General features: G+C 32.0%; 1 long non-coding RNA gene across 1 annotated transcript; it reads left to right on the forward strand.

Moving 5' to 3' along the window:
• Positions 1-21,359: 21,359 nt before the first annotated feature.
• Positions 21,360-25,287, forward strand: LOC124458275. Its single transcript, XR_006953117.1, has 3 exons — positions 21,360-21,460; positions 24,745-24,801; positions 25,222-25,287. It is a non-coding gene; the product is annotated as an uncharacterized LOC124458275 (long non-coding RNA).
• Positions 25,288-26,211: the final 924 nt, after the last annotated feature.

Raw genomic sequence — 26,211 nt, forward strand, 5'->3', positions numbered from 1 at the left:
TTAAAGTTTATTAATAATTGACTTGATCCGTTGTCGTTAATTTGTTGACGTCATCATAAACAATAGGTTCGTAATTACGCATAAGTGAATATTTTAAGCTGTGGATTCATCTTGGCTAACGGATAGCTCAAACCAGCCTGAAATTCCAGCCCGTACTAGAATTTTGCTCATTTAATCTGGTACGATATCTTGATAGGATATTGTAGCAGGCCCTGTTACAATATACAACGAATAACAGGGTTGAAACTATGCCCGTGCTGAGATTGCTCCATTTAATCGTCCCATAAAATAAAAAATTCGATGATAGCTCTTTCCGCAATCTTTTCCTCAATTCAATATCTGTAATCAAGTAATGGACAAAAAAGCAAGGCTAAATGTGTGTTTCTTGATATCAAAATCAAACTTAAGCTTCAATAGTCGATAGAAAACAAATATTTATCTTGTTCGCATGTAATTACTAAAGCTCTTTTGACATTTACTCAACTGAACGCAAATTAGTGGCTTATTGCGTATATGTCACAACTTAACCCAATCATGGGACCTACTTTAAAAAATGAAACGTACAACGCAATGAAAGATCAGTGGTAATTGTGAATAAACAGAATTTGAAGAAACTCTAAATGAACAATGGCGCAAGTGTAAAATCAGATTGATGATATAATTTAGAACACAATCAAACTAAAACATGACCTACCTTATAAAATTTTCCTCATTATACTTGTTAAGTACGAATTAGGTAATGTTTGAATTAGGTTTTTCAAAAAGTGTTTTATGATTAAGTGTGTTGTTGTTGTGATATAAAATGTCCTGTGCTTTCTGGCTTTCTAAAAAGTGCTTTATAATATCGCTTGTTTCATGTTGTGTGGCATGTTCATGAAGTCGGTTTTAAGGCATCTCTCAGTTTTAGCAATGTAACATTTGTTACAACTGGGGAAGTAACTTGATATATGAAACTGAAACGAGACAGTGGTGAGATTTTGTCTTTGTTGGAATTAAAAGAAAAGCAACTCTTTTTTGTGTCAAAATTGATAATGAGTCAAACTGGATTGATGAGACTTTTACAAAGTTTTTTAAGACAGTTATAAATAATGTTTGTGCCTTTTGAGCCTTGATAAGGTATCCCAAATTTGGAATCATCTTGGTCGATGGTTGGTGATTGAGAGAAATCATTGGATGAACTAGTTAGATTGTATTTGTTTTAAAGTTTATTAATAATTGACTTGATCCGTTGTCGTTAATTTGTTGACGTCATCATAAACAATAGGTTCGTAATTACGCATAAGTGAATATTTTAAGCTGTGGATTCATCTTGGCTAACGGATAGCTCAAACCAGGCTGAAATTCCAGCCCGTACTAGAATTTTGCTCATTTAATCTGGTACGATATTTTGATAGGATATTGTAGCAGGCCCTGTTACAATATACAACGAATAACAGGGTTGAAACTATGCCCGTGCTGAGATTGCTCCATTTAATCGTCCCATAAAAAAAAAATTCGATGATAGCTCTTTCCGCAATCTTCTCCTCAATTCAATATCTGTAATCAAGTAATGGACAAAAAAGCAAGGCTAAATGTGTGTTTCTTGATATCAAAATCAAACTTAAGCTTCAATAGTCGATAGAAAACAAATATTTATCTTGTTCGCATGTAATTACTAAAGCTCTTTTGACATTTACTCAACTGAACGCAAATTAGTGGCTTATTGCGTATATGTCACAACTTAACCCAATCATGGGACCTACTTTAAAAAAATGAAACGTACAACGCAATGAAAGATCAGTGGTAATTGTGAATAAACAGAATTTGAAGAAACTCTAAATGAACAATGGCGCAAGTGTAAAATCAGATTGATGATATAATTTAGAACACAATCAAACTAAAACATGACCTACCTTATAAAATTTTCCTCATTATACTTGTTAAGTACGAATTAGGTAATGTTTGAATTAGGTTTTTCAAAAAGTGTTTTATGATCAAGTGTGTTGTTGTTGTGATATAAAATGTCCTGTGCTTTCTGGCTTTCTAAGAAGTGCTTTATAATATTGCTTGTTTCATGTTGTGTGGCATGTTCATGAAGTCGGTTTTAAGGCATCTCTCAGTTTTAGCAATGTAACATTTGTTACAACTGGGGAAGTAACTTGATATATGAAACTGAAACGAGACAGTGGTGAGATTTTGTCTTTGTTGGAATTAAAAGAAAAGCAACTCTTTTTGTGTCAAAATTAATAATAGGTCAAACTGGTTTGATGAGACTTTTACAAAGTTTTTTAAGACAGTTATAAATAATGTTTGTGCCTTGTGAGCCTTGATAAGGTATCCCAATTTTGCAATCGTCTTGGTCGATGGTTGGAGATTGAGAGAAATCATTGGATGAACTAGTTAGATTGTATTTGTTTTAAAGTTTATTAATAATTGACTTGATCCGTTGTCGTTAATTTGTTGACGTCATCATAAACAATAGGTTCGTAATTACGCATAAGTGAATATTTTAAGCTGTGGATTCATCTTGGCTAACGGATAGCTCAAACCAGGCTGAAATTCCAGCCCGTACTAGAATTTTGCTCATTTAATCTGGTACGATATTTTGATAGGATATTGTAGCAGGCCCTGTTACAATATACAACGAATAACAGGGTTGAAACTATGCCCGTGCTGAGATTGCTCCATTTAATCGTCCCATAAAAAAAAAACTCGATGATAGCTATTTCCGCAATCTTTTCCTCAATTCAATATCTGTAATCAAGTAATGGACAAAAAAGCAAGGCTAAATGTGTGTTTCTTGATATCAAAATCAAACTTAAGCTTCAATAGTCGATAGAAAACAAATATTTATCTTGTTCGCATGTAATTACTAAAGCTCTTTTGACATTTACTCAACTGAACGCAAATTAGTGGCTTATTGCGTATATGTCACAACTTAACCCAATCATGGGACCTACTTTAAAAAATGAAACGTACAACGCAATGAAAGATCAGTGGTAATTGTGAATAAACAGGATTTGAAGAAACTCTAAATGAACAATGGCGCAAGTGTAAAATCAGATTGATGATATAATTTAGAACACAATGAAACTAAAACATGACCTACCTTATAGAATTTTCTTCATTATACTTGTTAAGTACGAATTAGGTAATGTTTGAATTAGGTTTTTCAAAAAGTGTTTTATGATCAAGTGTGTTGTTGTTGTGATATAAAATGTCCTGTGCTTTCTGGCTTTCTAAGAAGTGCTTTATAATATCGCTTGTTTCATGTTGTGTGGCATGTTCATGAAGTCGGTTTTAAGGCATCTCTCAGTTTTAGCAATGTAACATTTGTTACAACCGGGAAGTAACTTGATATATGAAACTGAAACGAGACAGTGGTGAGATTTTGTCTTTGTTGGAATTAAAAGAAAAGCAACTCTTTTTGTGTCAAAATTAATAATAAGTCAAACTGGTTTGATGAGACTTTTACAAAGTTTTTTAAGACAGTTATAAATAATGTTTGTGCCTTTTGAGCCTTGATAAGGTATCCCAAATTTGGAATCGTCGATGGTTGAGATTGAGAGAAATCATTGGATGAACTAGTTAGATTGTATTTGTTTTAAAGTTTATTAATAATTGACTTGATCCGTTGTCGTTAATTTGTTGATGTCATCATAAACAATAGGTTCGTAATTACGCATAAGTGAATATTTTAAGCTGTGGATTCATCTTGGCTAACGGATAGCTCAAACCAGGCTGAAATTCCAGCCCGTGCTAGAATTTTGCTCATTTAATCTGGTACGATATTTTGACAAGATATTGTAGCAGGCCCTGTTACAATATACAACGAATAACAGGGTTGAAACTATGCCCGTGCTGAGATTGCTCCATTTAATCGTCCCATAAAATAAAAAAAATTCGATGATAGCTCTTTCCGCAATCTTCTCCTCAATTCAATATCTGTAATCAAGTAATGGACAAAAAAGCAAGGCTAAATGTGTGTTTCTTGATATCAAAATCAAACTTAAGCTTCAATAGTCGATAGAAAACAAATATTTATCTTGTTCGCATGTAATTACTAAAGCTCTTTTGACATTTACTCAACTGAACGCAAATTAGTGGCTTATTGCGTATATGTCCAACTTAACCCAATCATGGGACCTACTTTAAAAATGAAACGTACAACGCAATGAAAGATCAGTGGTAATTGTGAATAAACAGGATTTGAAGAAACTCTAAATGAACAATGGCGCAAGTGTAAAATCAGATTGATGATATAATTTAGAACACAATGAAACTAAAACATGACCTACCTTATAGAATTTTCCTCATTATACTTGTTAAGTACGAATTAGGTAATGTTTGAATTAGGTTTTCAAAAGTGTTTTATGATCAAGTGTGTTGTTGTTGTGATATAAAATGTCCTGTGCTTTCTGGCTTTCTAAAGTGCTTTATAATATTGCTTGTTTCATGTTGTGTGGCATGTTCATGAAGTCGGTTTTAAGGCATCTCTCAGTTTTAGCAATGTAACATTTGTTACAACCGGGAAGTAACTTGATATATGAAACTGAAACGAGACAGTGGTGAGATTTTGTCTTTGTTGGAATTAAAAGAAAAGCAACTCTTTTTGTGTCAAAATTGATAATGAGTCAAACTGGTTTGATGAGACTTTTACAAAGTTTTTTAAGACAGTTATAAATAATGTTTGTGCCTTGTGAGCCTTGATAAGGTATCCCAAACTTGGAATCGTCTTGGTCGATGGTTGATGATTGAGAGAAATCATTGGATGAACTAGTTAGATTGTATTTGTTTTAAACTTTATTAATAATTGACTTGATCCGTTGTCGTTAATTTGTTGATGTCATCATAAACAATAGGTTCGTAATTACGCATAAGTGAATATTTTAAGCTGTGGATTCATCTTGGCTAACGGATAGCTCAAACCAGGCTGAAATTCCAGCCTGTGCTAGAATTTTGCTCATTTAATCTGGTACGATATTTGGATAGGATATTGTAGCAGGCCCTGTTAAAATATACAACGAATAACAGGGTTGGAACTATGCCCGTGCTGAAATTGCTCCATTTAATCGTCCCATAAAATAAAAAAAATTCGATGATAGCTCTTTCCGCAATCTTCTCCTCAATTCAATATCTGTAATCAAGTAATGGACAAAAAAGCAAGGCTAAATGTGTGTTTCTTGATATCAAAATCAATTTTAAGCTTCAATAGTCGATAGAAAACTAATATTTATCTTGTTCGCATGTAATTACTAAAGCTCTTTTGACATTTACTCAACTGAACGCAAATTAGTGGCTTATTGCGTATATGTCACAACTTAACCCAATCATGGGACCTACTTTAAAAAATGAAACGTCCAACGCAATGAAAGATCAGTGGTAATTGTGAATAAACAGGATTTGAAGAAACTCTAAATGAACAATGGCGCAAGTGTAAAATCAGATTGATGATATAATTTAGAACACAATCAAACTAAAACATGACCTACCTTATAGCATTTTCCTCATTATACTTGTTAAGTACGAATTAGGTAATGTTTGAATTAGGTTTTTCAAAAAGTGTTTTATGATCAAGTGTGTTGTTGTTGTGATATAAAATGTCCTGTGCTTTCTGGCTTTCTAAAAAGTGCTTTATAATATCGCTTGTTTCATGTTGTGTGGCATGTTCATGAAGTCGGTTTTAAAGCATCTCTCAGTTTTAGCAATGTAACATTTGTTACAACTGGGAAGTAACTTGATATATGAAACTGAAACGAGACAGTGGTGAGATTTTGTCTTTGTTGGAATTAAAAGAAAAGCAACTCTTTTGTGTCAAAATTAATAATAGTCAAACTGGTTTGATGAGACTTTACAAAGTTTTTAAGACAGTTATAAATGTTTGTGCCTAGTGAGCCTTGATAAGGTATCCCAAATTTGGAATCGTCTTGGTCGATGGTTGGAGCTTGAGAGAAATCATTGGATGAACTAGTTAGATTGTATTTGATTTAAAGTTTATTAATAATTGACTTGATCCGTTATCGTTAATTTGTTGACGTCATTATAAACAATAGGTTCGTAATTACGCATAAGTGAATATTTTAAGCTGTGGATTCATCTTGGCTAACGGATAGCTCAAACCAGGCTGAAATTCCAGCCCGTACTAGAATTTTGCTCATTTAATCTGGTACGAAATTTTGATAGCATATTGTAGCAGGCCCTGTTACAATATACAACGAATAACAGGGTTGAAACTATGCCCGTGCTGAGATTGCTCCATTTAATCGTCCCATAAAATAAAAAATACTCGATGATAGCTCTTTCCGCAATCTTTTCCTCAATTCAATATCTGTAATCAAGTAATGGACAAAAAAGCAAGGCTAAATGTGTGTTTCTTGATATCAAAATCAAACTTAAGCTTCAATAGTCGATAGAAAACAAATATTTATCTTGTTCGCATGTAATTACTAAAGCTCTTTTGACATTTACTCAACTGAACGCAAATTAGTGGCTTATTGCGTATATGTCACAACTTAACCCAATCATGGGACCTACTTTAAAAAAATGAAACGTACAACGCAATGAAAGATCAGTGGTAATTGTGAATAAACAGGATTTGAAGAAACTCTAAATGAACAATGGCGCAAGTGTAAAATCAGATTGATGATATAATTTAGAACACAATCAAACTAAAACATGACCTACCTTATAGCATTTTCCTCATTATACTTGTTAAGTACGAATTAGGTAATGTTTGAATTAGGTTTTTCAAAAAGTGTTTTATGATCAAGTGTGTTGTTGTTGTGATATAAAATGTCCTGTGCTTTCTGGCTTTCAAAAAATTGCTTTATAATATCGCTTGTTTCATGTTGTGTGGCATGTTCATGAAGTCGGTTTTAAAGCATCTCTGAGTTTTAGCAATGTAACATTTGTTACAACCGGGGAAGTAACTTGATATATGAAACTGAAACGAGACAGTGGTGAGATTTTGTCTTTGTTGGAATTAAAAGAAAAGCAACTCTTTTTGTGTCAAAATTAATAATAGGTCAAACTGGTTTGATGAGACTTTTACAAAGTTTTTTAAGACAGTTATAAATGTTTGTGCCTAGTGAGCCTTGATAAGGTATCCCAAATTTGGAATCGTCTTGGTCGATGGTTGGAGCTTGAGAGAAATCATTGGATGAACTAGTTAGATTGTATTTGATTTAAAGTTTATTAATAATTGACTTGATCCGTTATCGTTAATTTGTTGACGTCATTATAAACAATAGGTTCGTAATTACGCATAAGTGAATATTTTAAGCTGTGGATTCATCTTGGCTAACGGATAGCTAAAACCAGGCTGAAATTCCAGCCCGTCTAGAATTTTGCTCATTTAATCTGGTACGAAATTTTGATAGCATATTGTAGCAGGCCCTGTTACAATATACAACGAATAACAGGGTTGAAACTATGCCCGTGCTGACATTGCTCCATTTAATCGTCCCATAAAATAAAAAAAATTCGATGATAGCTCTTTCCGCAATCTTCTCCTCAATTCAATATCTGTAATCAAGTAATGGACAAAAAAGCAAGGCTAAATGTGTGTTTCTTGATATCAAAATCAAACTTAAGCTTCAATAGTCGATAGAAAACAAATATTTATCTTGTTCGCATGTAATTACTAAAGCTCTTTTAACATTTACTCATTTGAACGCAAATTAGTGGCTTATTGCGTCTATGTCACAACTTAACCCAATCATGGGACCTACTTTAAAAAATGAAACGTACAACGCAATGAATGATCAGTGGTAATTGTGAATAAACAGGATTTGAAGAAACTCTAAATGAACAATGGCGCAAGTGTAAAATCAGTTTGATGATATAATTTAGAACACAATCAAACTAAAACATGACCTACCTTATAGAATTTTCCTCATTATAGTTGTTAAGTACGAATTAGGTAATGTTTGAATTAGGGTTTTCAAAAAGTGTTTTATGATCAAGTGTGTTGTTGTTGTAATGTAAAATGTCCTGTGCTTTCTGGCTTTCTAAAAAGTGCTTTATAATATCGCTTGTTTCATTTTGTGTGGCATGTTCATGAAATCGGTTTTAAGGCATCTCTCAGTTTTAGCAATGTAACATTTGTTACAACTGGGGAAGTAACTTGATATATGAAACTGAAACGAGACAGTGGTGAGATTTTGTCTTTGTTGGAATTAAAAGAAAAGCAACTCTTTTTGTGTCAAAATTGATAATAAGTCAAACTGGTTTGATGAGACTTTTACAAAGTTTTTTAAGACAGTTATAAATAATGTTTGTGCCTTGTGAGCCTTGATAAGGTATCCCAATTTTGCAATCGTCTTGGTCGATGGTTGGAGATTGAGAGAAATCATTGGATGAACTAGTTAGATTGTATTTGTTTTAAACTTTATTAATAATTGACTTGATCCGTTGTCGTTAATTTGTTGATGTCATCATAAACAATAGGTTCGTAATTACGCATAAGTGAATATTTTAAGCTGTGGATTCATCTTGGCTAACGGATAGCTAAAACCAGGCTGAAATTCCAGCCCGTCTAGAATTTTGCTCATTTAATCTGGTACGATATTTTGATAGGATTTTGTAGCAGGCCCTGTTACAATATACAACGAATAACAGGGTTGAAACTATGCCCGTGCTGAAATTGCTCCATTTAATCGTCCCATAAAATAAAAAAATTCGATGATAGCTCTTTCCGCAATCTTCTCCTCAATTCAATATCTGTAATCAAGTAATGGACAAAAAAGCAAGGCTAAATGTGTGTTTCTTGATATCAAAATCAAACTTAAGCTTCAATAGTCGATAGAAAACAAATATTTATCTTGTTCGCATGTAATTACTAAAGCTCTTTTGACATTTACTCAACTGAACGCAAATTAGTGGCTTATTGCGTATATGTCACAACTTAACCCAATCATGGGACCTACTTTAAAAAATGAAACGTACAACGCAATGAAAGATCAGTGGTAATTGTGAATAAACAGGATTTGAAGAAACTCTAAATGAACAATGGCGCAAGTGTAAAATCAGATTGATGATATAATTTAGAACACAATCAAACTAAAACATGACGTACCTTATAGAATTTTCCTCATTATACTTGTTAATTACGAATTAGGTAATGTTTGAATTAGGTTTTTCAAAAAGTGCTTTGTGATCAAGTGTGTTGTTGTTGTGATATAAAATGTCCTGTACTTTCTGGCTTTCTAAGAAGTGTTTTATAATATCGCTTGTTTCATGTTGTGTGGCATATTCATGAAGTCGGTTTTAAGGCATCGCTCAGTTTTAGCAATGTAACATTTGTTACAACCGGGGAAGTAACTTGATATATGAAATTGAAACGAGACAGTGGTGAGATTTTGTCTTTGTTGGAATTAAAAGAAAAGAAACTCTTTTTGTGTCAAAATGTATAATAAGTCAATTTGGTTTGATGAGACTTTTACAAAGTTTTTTAAGACAGTTATAAATAATGTTTGTGCCTTGTGAGCCTTGATAAGGTATCCCAAATTTGGAATCGTCTTGGTCGATGGTTGGATATTGAGAGAAATCACTGGATGAACTAGTTAGATTGTATTTGTTTTAAAGTTTATTAATAATTGACTTGATCCGTTGTCGTTAATGTGTTGACGTCATCATAAACAATAGGTTCGTAATTACGCATAAGTGAATATTTTAAGCTGTGGATTCATCTTGGCTAACGGATAGCTCAAACCAGGCTGAAATTCCAGCTAGTGCTAGAATTTTGCTCATTTAATATGGTACGATATTTTGATATGATATTGTAGCAGGCCCTGTTACAATATACAACGAATAACAGAGTTGAAACTATGCCCGTGCTGAAATTGCTCCATTTAATCGTCCCATAAAATAAAAAAAAAATTCGATGATAGCTCTTTCCGCAATCTTCTCCTCAATTCAATATCTGTAATCAAGTACTGGACAAAAAAGCAAGGCTAAATGTGTGTTTCTTGATATCAAAATCAAACTTAAGCTTCAATAGTCGATAGAAAACAAATATTTATCTTGTTCGCATGTAATTACTAAAGCTCTTTTGACATTTACTCAACTGAACGCAAATTAGTGGCTTATTGCGTATATGTCACAACTTAACCCAATCATGGGACCTACTTTAAAAAATGAAACGTACAACGCAATGAAAGATCAGTGGTAATTGTGAATAAACAGGATTTGAAGAAACTCTAAATGAACAATGGCGCAAGTGTAAAATCAGATTGATGATATAATTTAGAACACATTCTGATTTTACACTTCCGCCATTGTTCATTTAGAGTTTCTTCAAATCCTGTTTATTCACAATTACCACTGATCTTTCATTGCGTTGTACGTTTCATTTTTTAAAGTAGGTCCCATGATTGGGTTAAGTTGTGACATATACGCAATAAGCCACTAATTTGATCGACTATCCGCTTCTGTAAAAATCAACGAGGAAGACTCGACGAACGTTTTATAGTACGAAATCTAAAACGACGATAAATACATAAAAGATTTAAAAATTTACATTGACCATCTGCTACAGTCTTTTTTTAAGTTTATGAATCATTACAATCATTACAATAATAACTGAGACATCGTTTTTATTAATAATAACTAAGACATCGTTTTATAAAAGGTTTCTGACTTGAAAATAAGCGTTAATGTCTTCAAATCGATCTCCTAAAAGTTGACGCGATTATCTAACTATAAATTGTCTCCTGTAATAATTTCCTCAATAAAAACCATTTCAATAATCTTGACTTAACCATGAACAGTTTAGTGTTTTAAAGATGTTGCTGAATATTCAAAAATTAAAACAAAACTTACTCCCTTCGATAATAAAATATATCTAAACAATCAAGTGCAGCTGAAAACTTTTAACATCTAACAATTCCTCATAAAACTCATTAAACAAATCAACAAATTGTCTCCCCAAAAAATAATCCACTTCTCCTTGATAACATTAACAACGATATGCTTTTCTTCTGGGTGCTTCCCTTTTATCTTCTGTCATAGACCACAACAATAAGATGGCTGCTGGCTGTACTTCCCTGTATTTATTAGCACAGCTCAGTGCTTCCACCCATGTATGCACACTTCCACTATAAAAACTGTATTTTCCCATTTCCTTCTTTTCCTTACTTTATATATATATATAAAGTGAATACAAAAAAATCTTCCAACAGAAAGTTCATTACAATCACTTCATAAATATGATAGTATGGTGCACAGATATCCATCTTGTGCACCATATTTTGTTTGCCACATACTTTATAGAACAGTCTAATCCTTACATCCCTTACTCTTGAACATATATACAAAAAATATTGTATATGTTTATTACTATTGCTTAATATGATACGTAATCATAAAATCTTCCAACAAAAAGTTTCTAATTACAATCACTTCTTAAATTTGACAACACAGGTAGATAAAGAGTATTTTGGGCGAAAATGAGAATAGACATTCCAACTATAAACGATTTTCCTTTCTCCCTACTATCTACATTTCACAGATTCCCCTGTAGACTTCCCCTACAACCTACAAACCCTACAAGCAGCGGCACTTCGAGACATCCATGTTGTGCAACATACTTTGTTCCCCCCCACTTAAATGACCATTGAATTGATAGATCAGTCAGTATTACATTTTAAAATATAATTCATTAATAACAAATAAAGATTCTTTGCCATGTATCACCATGACACATAACTAATAAAAAGAATAATGGAATGGAATGACGCAGGTTGTAAAGACACTTTTGCAACTACAACTTTCTGCGTTGGACAATATGACAACAACAGATGAAACAAGAAATTTCAAAGCATTACATTTTTAAATGAAGCATTTTAGACTAAAAAGCTTTAATATTTACATGTTTGAGGGGGTGGTCTAAAACTTTAAGTCTTAATGGTGTTTCCTTCATTAGTAAGTAAGGGTGAGTCTTCTAAAAGTAAGGGTGATTCGCGTAAAAGTAATGGCGTGTCATCTAAAAGTAAGGGTGAGTCTTGTAAAAGTAAGGGTGAGTGGTGTTAAATGAAGGGTGAGTGGTGTAAGAGTAAGGGTAAGTCATCTAAAAGTAAGGGTGTGTCTTCTAAAAGTAAGGGTGTGTCTTCTAAAAGTAAGGGTAAGTCATCTAAAAGTAAGGGTGAGTCTTCTAAAAATAAGGAGGAGTCATCTAAAAGTAAGAGCGAGTCATTTAAAGGTGAGTGGTGTAAAAGTAAGTGTGAGTGCTTTAAAACTTAAGGTGAGTAGATGTAGATGAGTAAATGTATAGCTAAATACATACCCAAACAATAATACGTACTGCCACAGCGCTGACCTGATGTAACTGTGCCACCATCTTCCCCATTGAACTTTAATTTGAAAAGTAATACAATGTACATGATATGTATTAGTTAAAAAAAGTATATGGTGAGCGCCTCCGGCGCTCCCTGACTGAGGGGGTCCGAGGCAGTTTCCACTGGGAAATTTTGAATTTTAGAGCCTTGGAAATGTCATTTTCAGCGTTTTAGAAATTGAATGAAGATATGATCTTCGCACTTTGCTGGACAATTTAAGCAATTGTCTCATTAACCTGAAAAATTCAGGTGAACTTGAAATTCTCATTAACATGAAATGAGAAGTCTCATTAACCTGAAATTCAATGTGTATTAACCTGAAATTCATTGTGAATTTTTCAGGTTAATGAGACAATTGCTTAAATTGTCCAGCAAAGTGCGAAGATCATATCTTCATTCAATTTCAAACACCGCACAGCATATAACAACCTTTCATTAAAAGAAATGTTGTTAGCCAAAAAATTAATGATATATCATGGTTTGGTGATGAGACATTCAGTTACAGGTATGACTGTATGAGCAAAAGAAGACAGTCATAGACTTTTTATTCATAGACTTGTTAACAAACATTTCTTAAAGCTGATAGTTACAATGTAATCTCATGATTGTTATGACATATCTTTCCTCTGTCATTAAAATGTAACGTAAGCATATAGAATAAATATTGTATTCATTTCGTCTTGGTTCTCATTTCTATCGTGTTAAACTCATGCAATTCTATTTATTATAGATAGAGTATTTTATCTTAACTTATTTCATTGAATATCTATTCTCTTAAATGGTTAACTTTTTTCTTTTCTGTTATTTAATTCTCATGGTTCAGCTACCTGACGCTTGAAAATTGCTTAATGTACTTTGAAGACAACATATTGTTTTGCATAGTGATAATGTTATTGCATAATGAAGTTTTTATAAACTTCAACGTAGATGTATATAAACGTTCAAACATTACAAAAATCACTAAATATTGTCATAAACTATTTTATATACTGGTTGTGGCAGTAGTCACATTTTTAGGGATTTTCGCATTACATTTAGTCGAAAACCTACTCGATATAAGCTGGATACTCGAATACAAATGAATACATGTAATAATTACAAAATAGTGAAAAACCTCACGATACTTTCCTTAACAATAATGATTTATATTAAATTGTATACCGACTTGTACCAGCACAGACAAAGTAAATATAATGTAACATAATATCCACCCAAGCATGCCGAATATCAATCTGTCTATCAGCACTCAGGGGCGCATCTAGGGTATGTCAAATCAGTCACGCGACTGATGTTTATAGTTGAAAAATTTTTCACAAAGTTTAATGATGACAATTTTTTTTTGATCATTGAATTTTCGTTCTTTAATAGTTTGAATTTCATCGTCAAAATTCTGTTTAATGCATGAAAACTTATTCTAATACCATCTTAGTAAACAGATTAGTAGATAAAAACATATCTAGAATTATATTATCTGGCTGACTGATAAGCGGCATGGCTCGACTGGCTCGATCGATAACGGAGTTCAAGAACGCTTATTTAAGCCATTCCAGTGGTCAATAGCCAGATCAGTGGACGATCTGGAATAATCTCCACCGATAAGCGGGGTGGCCGAAACTATAAGGGATTCCAATTGCTATCGTGTAATTGGTTCGTTTAAATTTTTGTCTTACTGTGATTGGTTTGACCTGTTTGACTGATAGCCAACTGAACTAACATAGTCAAGCTCACTGTCTGAATTGAATGTTTGATCGTTTCATAGTAATTGGTGCGGAGTGCGGAGCGCCTCCGGTGCTCCATGACTGAGGGGGTCCGAGGCATTCTCCACTGGGAAATTTTGAATTTTAGAGCCTTGGAAATGCCATTTTCAGCGTTTTACAGCAATACAAAATGTATTTTGTGGGCATCATTTTTGCGTAAAAACAACATTTTGCTTATGGTTTTTTCAAAAAAAACTGAAGTGAACAATACTTGAATGTTTTGCCAAATATTTAGGCTCATTATCGTGCCAAATATATGGCTCATAAGCATGTCTAGGAACATAAATTTATTTTACAATAATGCTATTCCAAAACAGATATTGTCTTTAAAAATGTCAGGCATAGACCCCCTAGAGATTCCCATTCAAACCTCTGTGTAATGAGTTAAGTTAGAAATTTGGTACTACAAGGGACAGTTTATTAAATGTAGAAAAGCTCAGACTTCAAGCCATGCAAGTTTATTGTTATCCTTTACCCATCTCCACATACAGTGCCAGCAGATTCACCTTTTGAGAAAAAAAGTCAAAATCTTTTTTTGCCAAAGATTAAGCAAAAATTATCAGAGTAAAAATTTGAAATTAAGGACAGCTTAATGCCATTAATGTTTATTAGGCGTTTCAGTAAACTATTATCTTCTGTAAGTATATGCAAGGTGTGCTATATAGCTATCACCAGTAGCATTGAATTTGCCTATACAAATAGAATGTAACCAACATGCCTTTAATCATATAATTACATGAATGTTAAAATTGGTTCATGTGTGATGCTTACTGGTTATGATAAATGTCTTTTCATATGATCAAAACTCGTTTAAATGTAAATCTGCAATAATTTAGTTTATAAATTATAATGATCATCAGAAAAATTACCTAACGATCATCAGAATAATGACCTAATGATTATACTTTGCTGTTTTGCCAAATTTAAAGGGTTATCTGCATACATAGAAAGACATTTTTACTTCATAGAAAATGCTTTTCACACATCAATAGCCCTTTGGAAATTATGTCAAACAATGTGATATGAGCCGTAGATTAACACACCTTTACATCTCTACATGAGTTGTTCAGTATGAGTATTTCACATACAAAATTTCATGTTTAAATGTAAATCTGAAATAATTTAGTTTATAAATTATAATGATCATCAGAAAAATTACCTAACGATCATCAGAATAATGACCTAATGATTATACTTTGCTGTTTTGCCAAATTTCAAGGTTTATCTGCATACATAGAAAGACATTTTTACTTTATAGAAAATGCTTTTCATACATCAATAGCCATTTGGAATTTATAACAAACAATCTGGTATGAGCCGTAGATTAACACACCTTTACATCTCTACATGAGGTGTTCAGTTAGAAAAGGGGACAATATGTGACATGGGACAACATTTCATGTATGTGAAATACTCAGGTTTAATACCATTTCAGTCGAATTGTCAAAATAAAAAGCTTCATGGATCAGAAGACTCAAAATCACAGGTTATAGTAAACAGCTTCTCGTGTAATCAATGTTAGTTTTCTCAAATCTTAAACAATATGTAGTATAACTGTCCAATGATTGAATGACCAATGATCATAAACTGAAAAGCCCCAAACATTTGTTTATTATAAAGTAAATAATAGTATGGCGCCTTATGGCCACAGATTTTTTGTCCATTGAAATATATTTGCAGGAATGTAGGATTTCGCTGCCGTATAACGGCCACGATTCCCCAAGCACTAAAGAAATCATAGCTAAAAGTCCTTCGGCAACAACAATTTTAGAAGCATCAATCTGCTTACCATACGCCATATTGACATAAATCGCATCACACACTCGCATAATTGACTTTGATATATTACATTCATGCATACACTTAACTTGTCCTTTACTTACGATTTTGGATGTAAATTTCTGCTGATAAAACTCAAAACATTGTTGGCTTTCTTTTGAACATCAATGACTGAAATGTCGCTCGCGAGATCGTCTTTGCCAAGCTTTTAAAATTTATCCATAAACTTTTCACCCTCTTGAAAAAATTCACAGTTTGGACAGCAGCATCCATGTCAATATATGAATTTGTAAAAGATTTCCATAAATTCCATCTGATTGTAGTTTCGTTTCTATCATGCTTATAAAAATTACTATGAAACGATCAAACATTCAATTCAGACAGCGAACTTGACTATGTTAGTTCAGTTGGCTATCAGTCGAAATCCGTCAAACCAATCACAATAAAGCAAAAATTCAAATGAACCAATTGTAAGATAGCAATTGGACTCCCTTATACGTCCGGCCACCCTTATTATCAGTCGAGAACATTCCCGACTGTCCACTGATCTGGCTATTGACCAATAAAATAAGCGTTTTTGACGTTCATAGACTCCTTTATCCGTCGAACCAGTCAAGTCACCCCGCTTATCAGTCGGTTATTCCAGGTCAATTAAAATTCAACTGATCTGGTTACCAACGAGATATTCATTGGATTAGTCGTTAGTTTTCAATAATAAATAATGCGGGATTTTATCACGAAGTAAATGCGATAAGAAAGTAAGAATATTTAATGAATTTTTAATTAATATGAATAGGTAATTTTTGAATTTCAAACTTCAGTCGGGCGACGGATTTGACATACTCTAGATCCGCCCCTGTTAGTTTCCGTTTGAAATTCTTAATCAGATATATTGAGAATGAGCAAATTGTTATATGTTTTCTGTTTGACTATTTAAACGGTAGAACATTCACCTTCATTGCACGAATAGCTTTAGTGAGTTGAGTTTGAACGATGTAACAATTTTCGCACGATCAAAGGCTTATAATCGTGATGAAAGCATTTTACAGTGAAAGCTTTCAGATTACGAGGCCTACACTAAGACCAGTTCATTATTCCATGTAACTCATACTTCAGTATTCGTCAGCAAACAGACAGAATTTATCTTTCTTCTAACAACGTTAAAGTGATTAATTTTCTTTTGAAGTAAAACACATGAATTTAAACATGTTAACGTTAGTTTATTGACGTCATAACTAAAATTATTATTGTGATTGGCTCCTTAGGAATATGTCACCTTTCAGAAAGACAACAAGTAATCCTTCAGTGCATTTTTAAGGCCTGTTTCAAACATTGCATTTTACACGTGCCGAATTTATTTAAGACAAATGATAATAAGGAATTTTATCTCATTATCTTTTGTTTTAAATGCATTGGGCACATGTCAAATGCGATGTTTTAAACAGGCCTTAAAATCGCATTTAAGGTTACTTGTTGTCTTTGTCAAAGATGACATGCTCCTAAGGAGCCAATCGAAATAATAATTTTAGTAATGACATAAATTAAAGAACGTTAACATTTTTAAACTCGAGTGAGTTTTACTTCAACAGAAAATTACTCACCAGTGGGCAGGACGGATAAAAAGAGTATGTAAAGGATAAAAAAAAATATCCTCTAGGGAGGGGAGAGACGACACCAAATGCCGGTGATATGTGTGGATTCTGGACATATGGGGATATATGGGGCTGTGTGTGGTTATACTCTATTATCAAAAACATGGACGTTCTTCCAAATGTGGTATGTTTCGCTGCCGTAAAATGGCATATACAACCACAAATACAACCATCCGACTGATGCAGCTTAAAAAAGAAATTTCAGGGCTTCCATTTACTAAATTTTTCAAAGTTCATGTATGAGAACAATATTTCTTCGTGTATTCATATTTTTTAGGAGTTTGCAACATCAAAAGTTCGAAGGAAGGCAATCGATCAACAGGGCTCAGTAACTCAATACTATGCTTAGTACTTTTTTAAATATCTATCGGAGAAGTCTGGCTGGGAGAATTGTACTTAGACTAATTCTAGGCTAACTTTTTCAATCCAAGAACACGTGCAGTACTGGTTTTTATAAATGATGAGAATAATCATGGATCACAAAATGGATTTCAATCATTTTATACTACACCGTTGCATGAGTAAAAACACAAATTTAAATTTGTGTTTTCATAATTATTTATGTAGAGACAATGATTTTATAAAGTAATAGCACTGATTTATCTAGTCCATGCAATATTTTTACTAAAGATTTATATCAGAATTATTTTATTGTTGTGTGACATTCGCACAATCATAGAATACACTGTTACAAAGACTGGCAACAATAATCAGGCCAGGTTATGATTAAGAAAAAGGTTAGGGTCAGATTAGTACGTGGAAAAGTATTCTATAAAACTTTCTGTTACTGTTAGAAGAGCTAGATTATGTATTGCAACAAAAAAGTTTTAGTGAACAATCAATCTACTAGAATCAAGGTATGTTTATACAATCCTTGTCTTTCCTTCTCAAACTTTTTATTTGATAAATTTCAAAGGAGAAAATCTTCTGAATCCACTATACTTTGTTTGTTCTACTTCAACACAACTTTCAACTTGTTGGTAACTTTCTTCATCTTCTTGTCTCATTTCATTCACGATTTCGCCATTTTTCTACAGCCTCGACATCGAAAATTCTTTCTACCGAATTCTCACCACAGCATATAATGAACGCAGATATTCGAAGAACTAAATAGCCAAAAACACTTGCACTAATAACACCAAATGTAATCCTTAAACGCTATTTATAAGATCTTTTGAAGCTCTTGACAAGATTTTACTCCTGCAAGATCTTGCAAGATTGTAAGCAAGATCTTGTCAAGATCTTACAACATTATTTTAAGTTTTTGCCATGATTTTACTCATGGATGATCTTGCAAGATTTTTGAAATCAAGCGAATATAAATGACGCACTTTTGACCCTCTTATAAGAGTAAGTGTTAAGCACGTGATCACAAATCTTACGTCATTGTTTTATCATCATTACATGTTTTGATTATTTTCATCTAAAAATCAAACATTTTTTTAAGATAATTATAAATTTCAGCTTCAACATTTTGTTAAAAAGTTTTGTGAAGAATATGAAACTTATCGTCATACCTATACTGTCATGGATGTTAACTTCCATATGAACAAAACTAAAATATACAACTGTGTTGGTATTTTTTGGCCGACACTGACAGCTCGTGTAGTTTTGTTGTTATTCTTGTCTTAATATAATTTTACCGACGATTTTGTCTCGAATACAATCCATTTTTCCGACCGTAAACACACAAGTCAAAAAAAGAGATCAAACTACAAAATTCGGACAATCAATTCGGACAGCAGTACTGTTTATGTAGAATAGTGGTAATAAAATGGTTAGGAGATTTTTGTTGGGGCATTTTTAAATCTTATTTTGAAAATACAGAACGACTAAGTATAAAGGCAGAAGGTGTAAGAGAGAATAAAAACCATTTTCCATTAAATGAAAGGAAAGCTTGGATATGACATGCAATAAGCAAATAGAAAGTTATAGAGAAAAATAAAAATCTTCCTAACGTTGTCGCGGATATTACAAGTGCCATAACAAATTGTTGATGAGTTTGATATGCATTTGTCAAAACAAGCTTAAGAAGATAAAACGTATGTCAAAAATACATAATTGAAAATTTGCTCAGCGCATCTACAAGCACCAAATTCAGAGCTTGTAGATGCGCTGAGCAAATATGGAAAATCATACTCCAGAAACACTAGAAATCGTTATTGACGGACTCCTGATTTAGAAATTTTCTTATTGTGAGCATGAATTTATAGACCTCGCATAGAAAGGCTCGCGCGTTTGGCGTAAGAAAATATGCTCCCCAGAAGTTCATGTCTTTCTTTATGTCTAACTACGACACTGCATGTAAAAGATTTCCGCTTTCGTCGAGCAAAATAATGTCCGCATCCTAATGTTTTTGGTCCCTTACAGCCATGTCAATACTGAAAATTAATAATAGTTAAATGTGTACAACATTTGTGTTGATTGAGTTGAACTGAAATTGAATTTGCAATAAAATTTCTAAATCAATCCCTGTCGTATATATTTCAATATAGCTAAAATATAAAATTTGCTCATCTCATTTTATCGTCTCGCTGTTATAAACAGAATTCAATATTTTACAATAAAAACAGCAATTGATTAAAATTTAGCATTTAGTGAACATTCCAATTTCTTTGTTATCAAGAAAAAGCAAACACATCATGTAGATGGTTGCCTCTTCTTTAATATTTCTAAATTTGTTAAGGTATGTTGATTAAAAAGTTTACTTATCAGAGTGTCATTGTTTGTTCTTATGTCCAGAATTTTGCTAGATTTGTCATAAAAAACCTGAATGTCATTTTCGTGATGGAATTCGCACTTCATATGTTTTATATTGATACGTCTGTTGATTTTGGGTGGGATTTTCCCAATAACACATTGAATAACTTATCATTTCCAAATACTGACCTTTCTTGCATTATCACCTGCAATTAATTTTATTAGTCTTTTCAAATATCATTGTTACGGCAGAGCTAAAAATCAACAAGATAAATCAAAGTTATGACACGTCACAGAATTTCAGTTATGCATTCATTATGTGCAATAATTTTAATTTTATCTAACACGGCTTTTATCACGAAGAAATTTTTTCCTCATTCTTATAGTCATATATCTATTTATCTTATTGCTAACACAGATGATGACATAAAATCGTTTTGCTAGGTATGTCTTTAGAAATTGCGCCTAAATGGAGTGAAAAGCTCACTTTTTGTCTGGTCTATAATTGTTCAATTTGTTGTAAGATAGACTGTTTAAAATATTTGTTTGCGTCAAAAGCTCACAAAATGACAAAACTTTGCATGATTAACTATCAAATCCAAACGCTATTAATTATGAAGTATCTCTGATTACTGAGATGTGACAAAAATATTCAAAATTAGAGACTTCGAGATTAATTACTATGAAATTCAATTTTTAAATAAAGACTGCCCCTAAAATCTTGAGCTCCCCAACTTTTACTTGCTTCCCTCCCCCTAATTAGATTATTTGTTTATCCGGATCAAAAGTTTACAAAATGAAAAAACTTCATTAAACACGTTTCAAAGTTGGAACAAGGACAATTTAAGAGAAGCTCTGTTTATGGATTCGCTTAACTTCTTGAATTATATATCTTTAATTTTTGAGCTATCTCACTTGTAAAAAGTTAGCTGCCCCGTCTTCCATTATGATTATTTCAGTCAGTTTGCATGTAAGTCGATGTTCAATAATTGAAATAAATAATAGTAAACTGGGAAAGGTTTATTGGCATAAAGCTTCCAAGTTAAAACTTCTTTGTGTTTACTTCAGTCATAGCTAAAATAAAAAATTTGCATTTCATATTCTATTGGGTATGACCAGAATTCAATATTTTACAATAAAAACAGCAGGTGATTAAAATCAAGCATTTATTGAACATTCCAATTTCTTTATTATCAAGCAAAAGCAAACACATCATGTAGTTGGTTGCGTCGTTTTTAATCTTTCTGAATTTTTAAAGGTATGTTAATATTAAAACTTATTCGCCTTTATGTAACAGTGTATTTTAACCTTCTGATTTAATGTTTTGTGTCCATGTATCAATTGCTTTGTTTTAATGTCACGAATATTGTAGTTAAATATAACTTATAAATTAGCGCCACGTATGTTTTATATGGATAAATTTTCTTCATTTTGGTGGGATTTTCAAACACAGATAAATTTTGGATACATTACACGTGGAAAATATGACTTTTCTCACATTAATACCAATTTACTCTAATCGTTTATTTCAAATTATATTAATACAACAAAGTTAATAAATTAACGTGTTGAGTCAAAATAATGACACGTCAAAGAATGTTAGATATGCATGACACTAAGTGCAATAATTTTACTTTTTCTAACATGGCTTTTATCAAGACGTGTACAACATTTTATACAATATAGGACCAGAATATTTACATTGAAAGAGAGTATGAAGTTTATTATCTAGATGTTTACATTTCGCAAATTTCGCGTTAGATATCTATGGAACAATTAGTTGTTACAGATTTGCATGATAACTATTTTTGTGCTCTTTATGTTTCTTTGTTGAAAGGCATTTTTGATATGAATAACATTTGTTGATATTGATGAGGTTTGTTACACAATCAAAAATAAACTTTAGATAATTTAACGTTCGAAAACACTGAACTTTCCAGCATCATCGCTAGCAATACGAAGTAATTAATCAAATATTCCGATAGTTCATTTCAAATATTATTTATAGAACAGGTCTGAAAAATCAACAGGATGTGTCAAAATCATGACACGTCACAGAATTTCAGCTATGCACATCATAAATGCGGAATGATTTTAAGTTTATGTAACATAGCTTTTATTATGAAGAATTATTTTCCTCATTGATATAGTCGTCTATCTATTTATCTATTTCTAACACAGATGATGACATAAAAACGTTTTGCTAGGTATGTCTTTAGAAATTGCGCTTACGTAGAGTGAAAGCTCTGTTTTTTAAGTGATAGTACACGTGATTTTTTCTGGTCTAAAATTGTTCAACTTGTTGTAAGATAGACAATTTAACATATTTGTTTGCATCTAAAGTTCACAAAATGACAAAACTATGCATAATGAACTGTCAAGTCCAAACGCTATCAATTTTGAAGTATCTTTGATTACTGAGATGTGACAATATTAATCAAAACTAGAGACTTCGAGATTAATTTCTCTGAAATTCCCTTTTTAAATAGAGACTGCCCCTAAAATCTTGAGCCCCCTAACTTTTACTTGCTTCTCACGCCCCTGATCAAGTTATTTGTTTATCCGTATCAAAAGTTTACAAAATTAAGAAACTTCATTGACCACGTTTCAAAGTTGGAACGCTGACAATTTCAGAGTAACTCTGTTTATCGATTTTCTAAACTTCCTAAATTATAAATATTTAATTTTTGAGCTATCTTATTTGTAAAAGCCCGGCTGCCCGTCTTCCTTTTTGATTATTTCAGTTAGTTTCCATGTAAGTTAGGATGTTTAATTATTGAAATAAATAATAGTAAACTGTGAAAGGTTTATTGGCATAAAGCTTCCAAGACAAAACTTCTTTCTGTTTACTTCAGTCATAGCTAAAATATAAAATTTGCATTTCATACTTTATTGGGTATGAACAGAATTCAATATTTTACAATAAAAACAGCAGGTGATTAAAATCAAGCATTTATTGAACATTCCAATTTCTTTATTATTAAACAAAAGCAAACACATCATGTAGTTGGTTGCGTCGTTTTTAATCTTTCTAAATATGTGAAGGTATGTTAATATTAAAGTTTACTCGCTTTTGAGTACAGTGTATTTTAACCTTCTGATTTAATGTTTTGTGTCCATGTATCAATTGTTTTGTTTTGATGTCACGAACATTGTAGTTAAACATAACTTATAAATTAGTGCCACGTATGTTTTATATGGATAAATTTTCTTCATTTTGGTGGGATTTTCAAACACAGATTAATTTGGATACATTACACGTGGAAAATACGACATTTCTCACATCAATACCAATTTACTCTAATCGTTTATTTTAAATTATATTAATACAGCAAAGTTAATAAATTAACGTGTTGAGTCAAAATAATGATACGTCAAAGAATGTTAGATATGCATGACATTATGTGCAATAATTTTACTTTTTCTAACATGGCTTTTATCAAGACGTGTACAACATTTTATACAATATAGGACCAGAATATTTACATTGAAAGAGAGTATGAAGTTTATTATCTAGATGTTTACATTTCGCAAATTTCGTGTTAGATATCTATGGAACAATTATTTGCTACAGATTTGCAGGATCACTATTTTTGTGTTGTTTCTGTGTCTTTGTTGAAAGGCATTTTTGATATGAACAACATTTGTTGATTTTGATGGGGTTTTATAAACAATCACAAATAAATTTTATATAAGTTCTTATGTCTAGAATTTTGCTATATTTGTCATAAAAAAATGGAATGTAATTTTTGTGATGGAATTCGCGCTTCATATGTTTTATATTGATACATCTGTTGATTTTGGTGGGATTTTCCCAATAACACATTGAATAATTTATCATTTCAAAATACTGACCTTTCTTGCATTATAACCAACAATTAATTTCACTAGTCTTATCAAATATCATTGGTACGGCAGGGCTAAAAATCAACAAGATGAATCAAAATTATGACACGTCAAAGAATTTCAGTTATGCGTCTTATAAATGCGGAATGATTTTAATTTTATGTAACATGGCTTTTATTAAAAAGAATTTTTTTCCTCTTTTATACAGTCATCTATCTTTATATCTTATTCGTAGCACAGACGATGACATAAAAACGTTTTGCTAGGTATATCTTTAGAAATTGCGCCTAATTGGAGTAAAAAGCTCACTTCTTCACGTGAAAGTACACGTGATTATTTTCTGGTCTATAACTGTTAAACTTGTTGTAAGATAGACTATTTAAAATATTTGTTTGCGTCAAAAGTTCCAAAATGACAAAACGTTGCATGATGAACTGTCAAGTCCAAACGCTATCAATTTTGAAGTATCTCTGATTCCTGAGATGTGACAAAATTATTCATAATTAGAGACTTCGAGATTAATTACTCTGAGATTCTCTCTTTAAATAAAGACTGCCCCTAAAATCTTGAGCCCCCCAACTTTTACTTGCTTCTCACAACCCTGATCAAATTATTTTTCAATATTTTACAATAAAAACAGCAGGTGATTAAAATCAAGCATTTATTGAACATTCCAATTCCTTTATTATCAAGCAGAAGCAAACACATCATGTAGTTGGTTGCGTCTTCTTTAATCTTTCTAAATTTGTTAAGGTATGTTGATTTCAAAGTTTATCTGTAATTGTTTGTTTTAATGTAATCAGTCACAAATAACTTATATAAATAATTTCAAATCTACGCATGTGTTATACGGACAACATTTGTCAATTTTTACGAAATTTTTAAACAAACTGTAATTTATTTTGGGCATTTTACCATTGGAAAGTACTGACCTTTCTCACATTAACATAAAGTACACATTCCAAAAGTTTTTTTTAAGTATTATATGTATGTAGAAGCTGCAAAACTGACAAGATGAGTCAAAATAATGACACGTTAAAGAATGTTAGTTATGCACGTCATTATGTGCAATAATTTTACTTTTTCTAACGCGGCTTTTATCAAAACGTGTACAACATTTTACTTTTTTCATTAATTTGTTACGTCTTATACAATTTACAAATCTTCTGTTAGACATATTCTGAATCGTCAACCAAAAACACTCAACAAAATTATAAAGATCTTTGGTCAATTTAGATGGTATGTCAAGGTACAACCATTAATATTATTTTAAAAATAGGCCAGAATATTTACATCAAAAGAGAGTATTAAGTTTATTATCTAGATCTTTATATTTCGAAAATTTCGCGTTAGATAACTATGGAACAATTAGTTGCCACAGATTTGCTTGATCACTATTTTTGTGTCGTTTCTGTGTCTTTGTTGAAAGGCATTTTTGATATGACAAACATTTGTTGATTTTGATGGGGTTTTATAAACAATCACAAATAAATTTTATATAATTTAACGTTGGAAAACACTGAGATTTCCAGCATCATCGTTAGCAATACGATTTAGTTAATCAAATATTCCGATGGTTCAATTCAATTGTTATTCATACAACAGGTCTGAAAAATCGACAGGATGTGTCAAAATAATGACTCATCACAGAATTTCAGTTATGCATATCATAAATGCGCAATGATTTTAATTTTTTTGACATGATTATCTTCAAGAAGAGCAACAATTTTTTACTTGTTATTGCAATCTCTTGCATAACGTCTTATGCATGGTCAACTGAAAACAATTATCTTTGATAAATTTTAATTGACTTCAACGTAAACTTCATTAATATTGACACAAAATTCATGATTTTCAAGCCAAATTGGTCGTTATCATTCTTAGTTACATGTGTCTTTTGTTCGGTTTGGTTGGTGTGTGCATTCACACTAATGATTCATACATTATGGAAAGTCAGAAAAAATGTAAACTTAGGTAAAATTTGTTTGGGAAAAATTCTGTTGGTTAAAAGTGACTTGTCTTTCGATCAATTGTCGAGACAAGAATCGTGATCTAAGAAAGAAAAATGTTCCGGTAAAAGTTTTAGAACTCTGTACATAAATAGAATTTGATGGCCGTTTACATGGCTAGGCTCTCATTTAACACTACGTCACCAATTATAAA

This window comes from Xenia sp. Carnegie-2017, unplaced genomic scaffold (assembly GCF_021976095.1).
Source record: "Xenia sp. Carnegie-2017 unplaced genomic scaffold, XeniaSp_v1 HiC_scaffold_6, whole genome shotgun sequence".
Lineage (NCBI taxonomy): Eukaryota > Metazoa > Cnidaria > Anthozoa > Malacalcyonacea > Xeniidae > Xenia > Xenia sp. Carnegie-2017.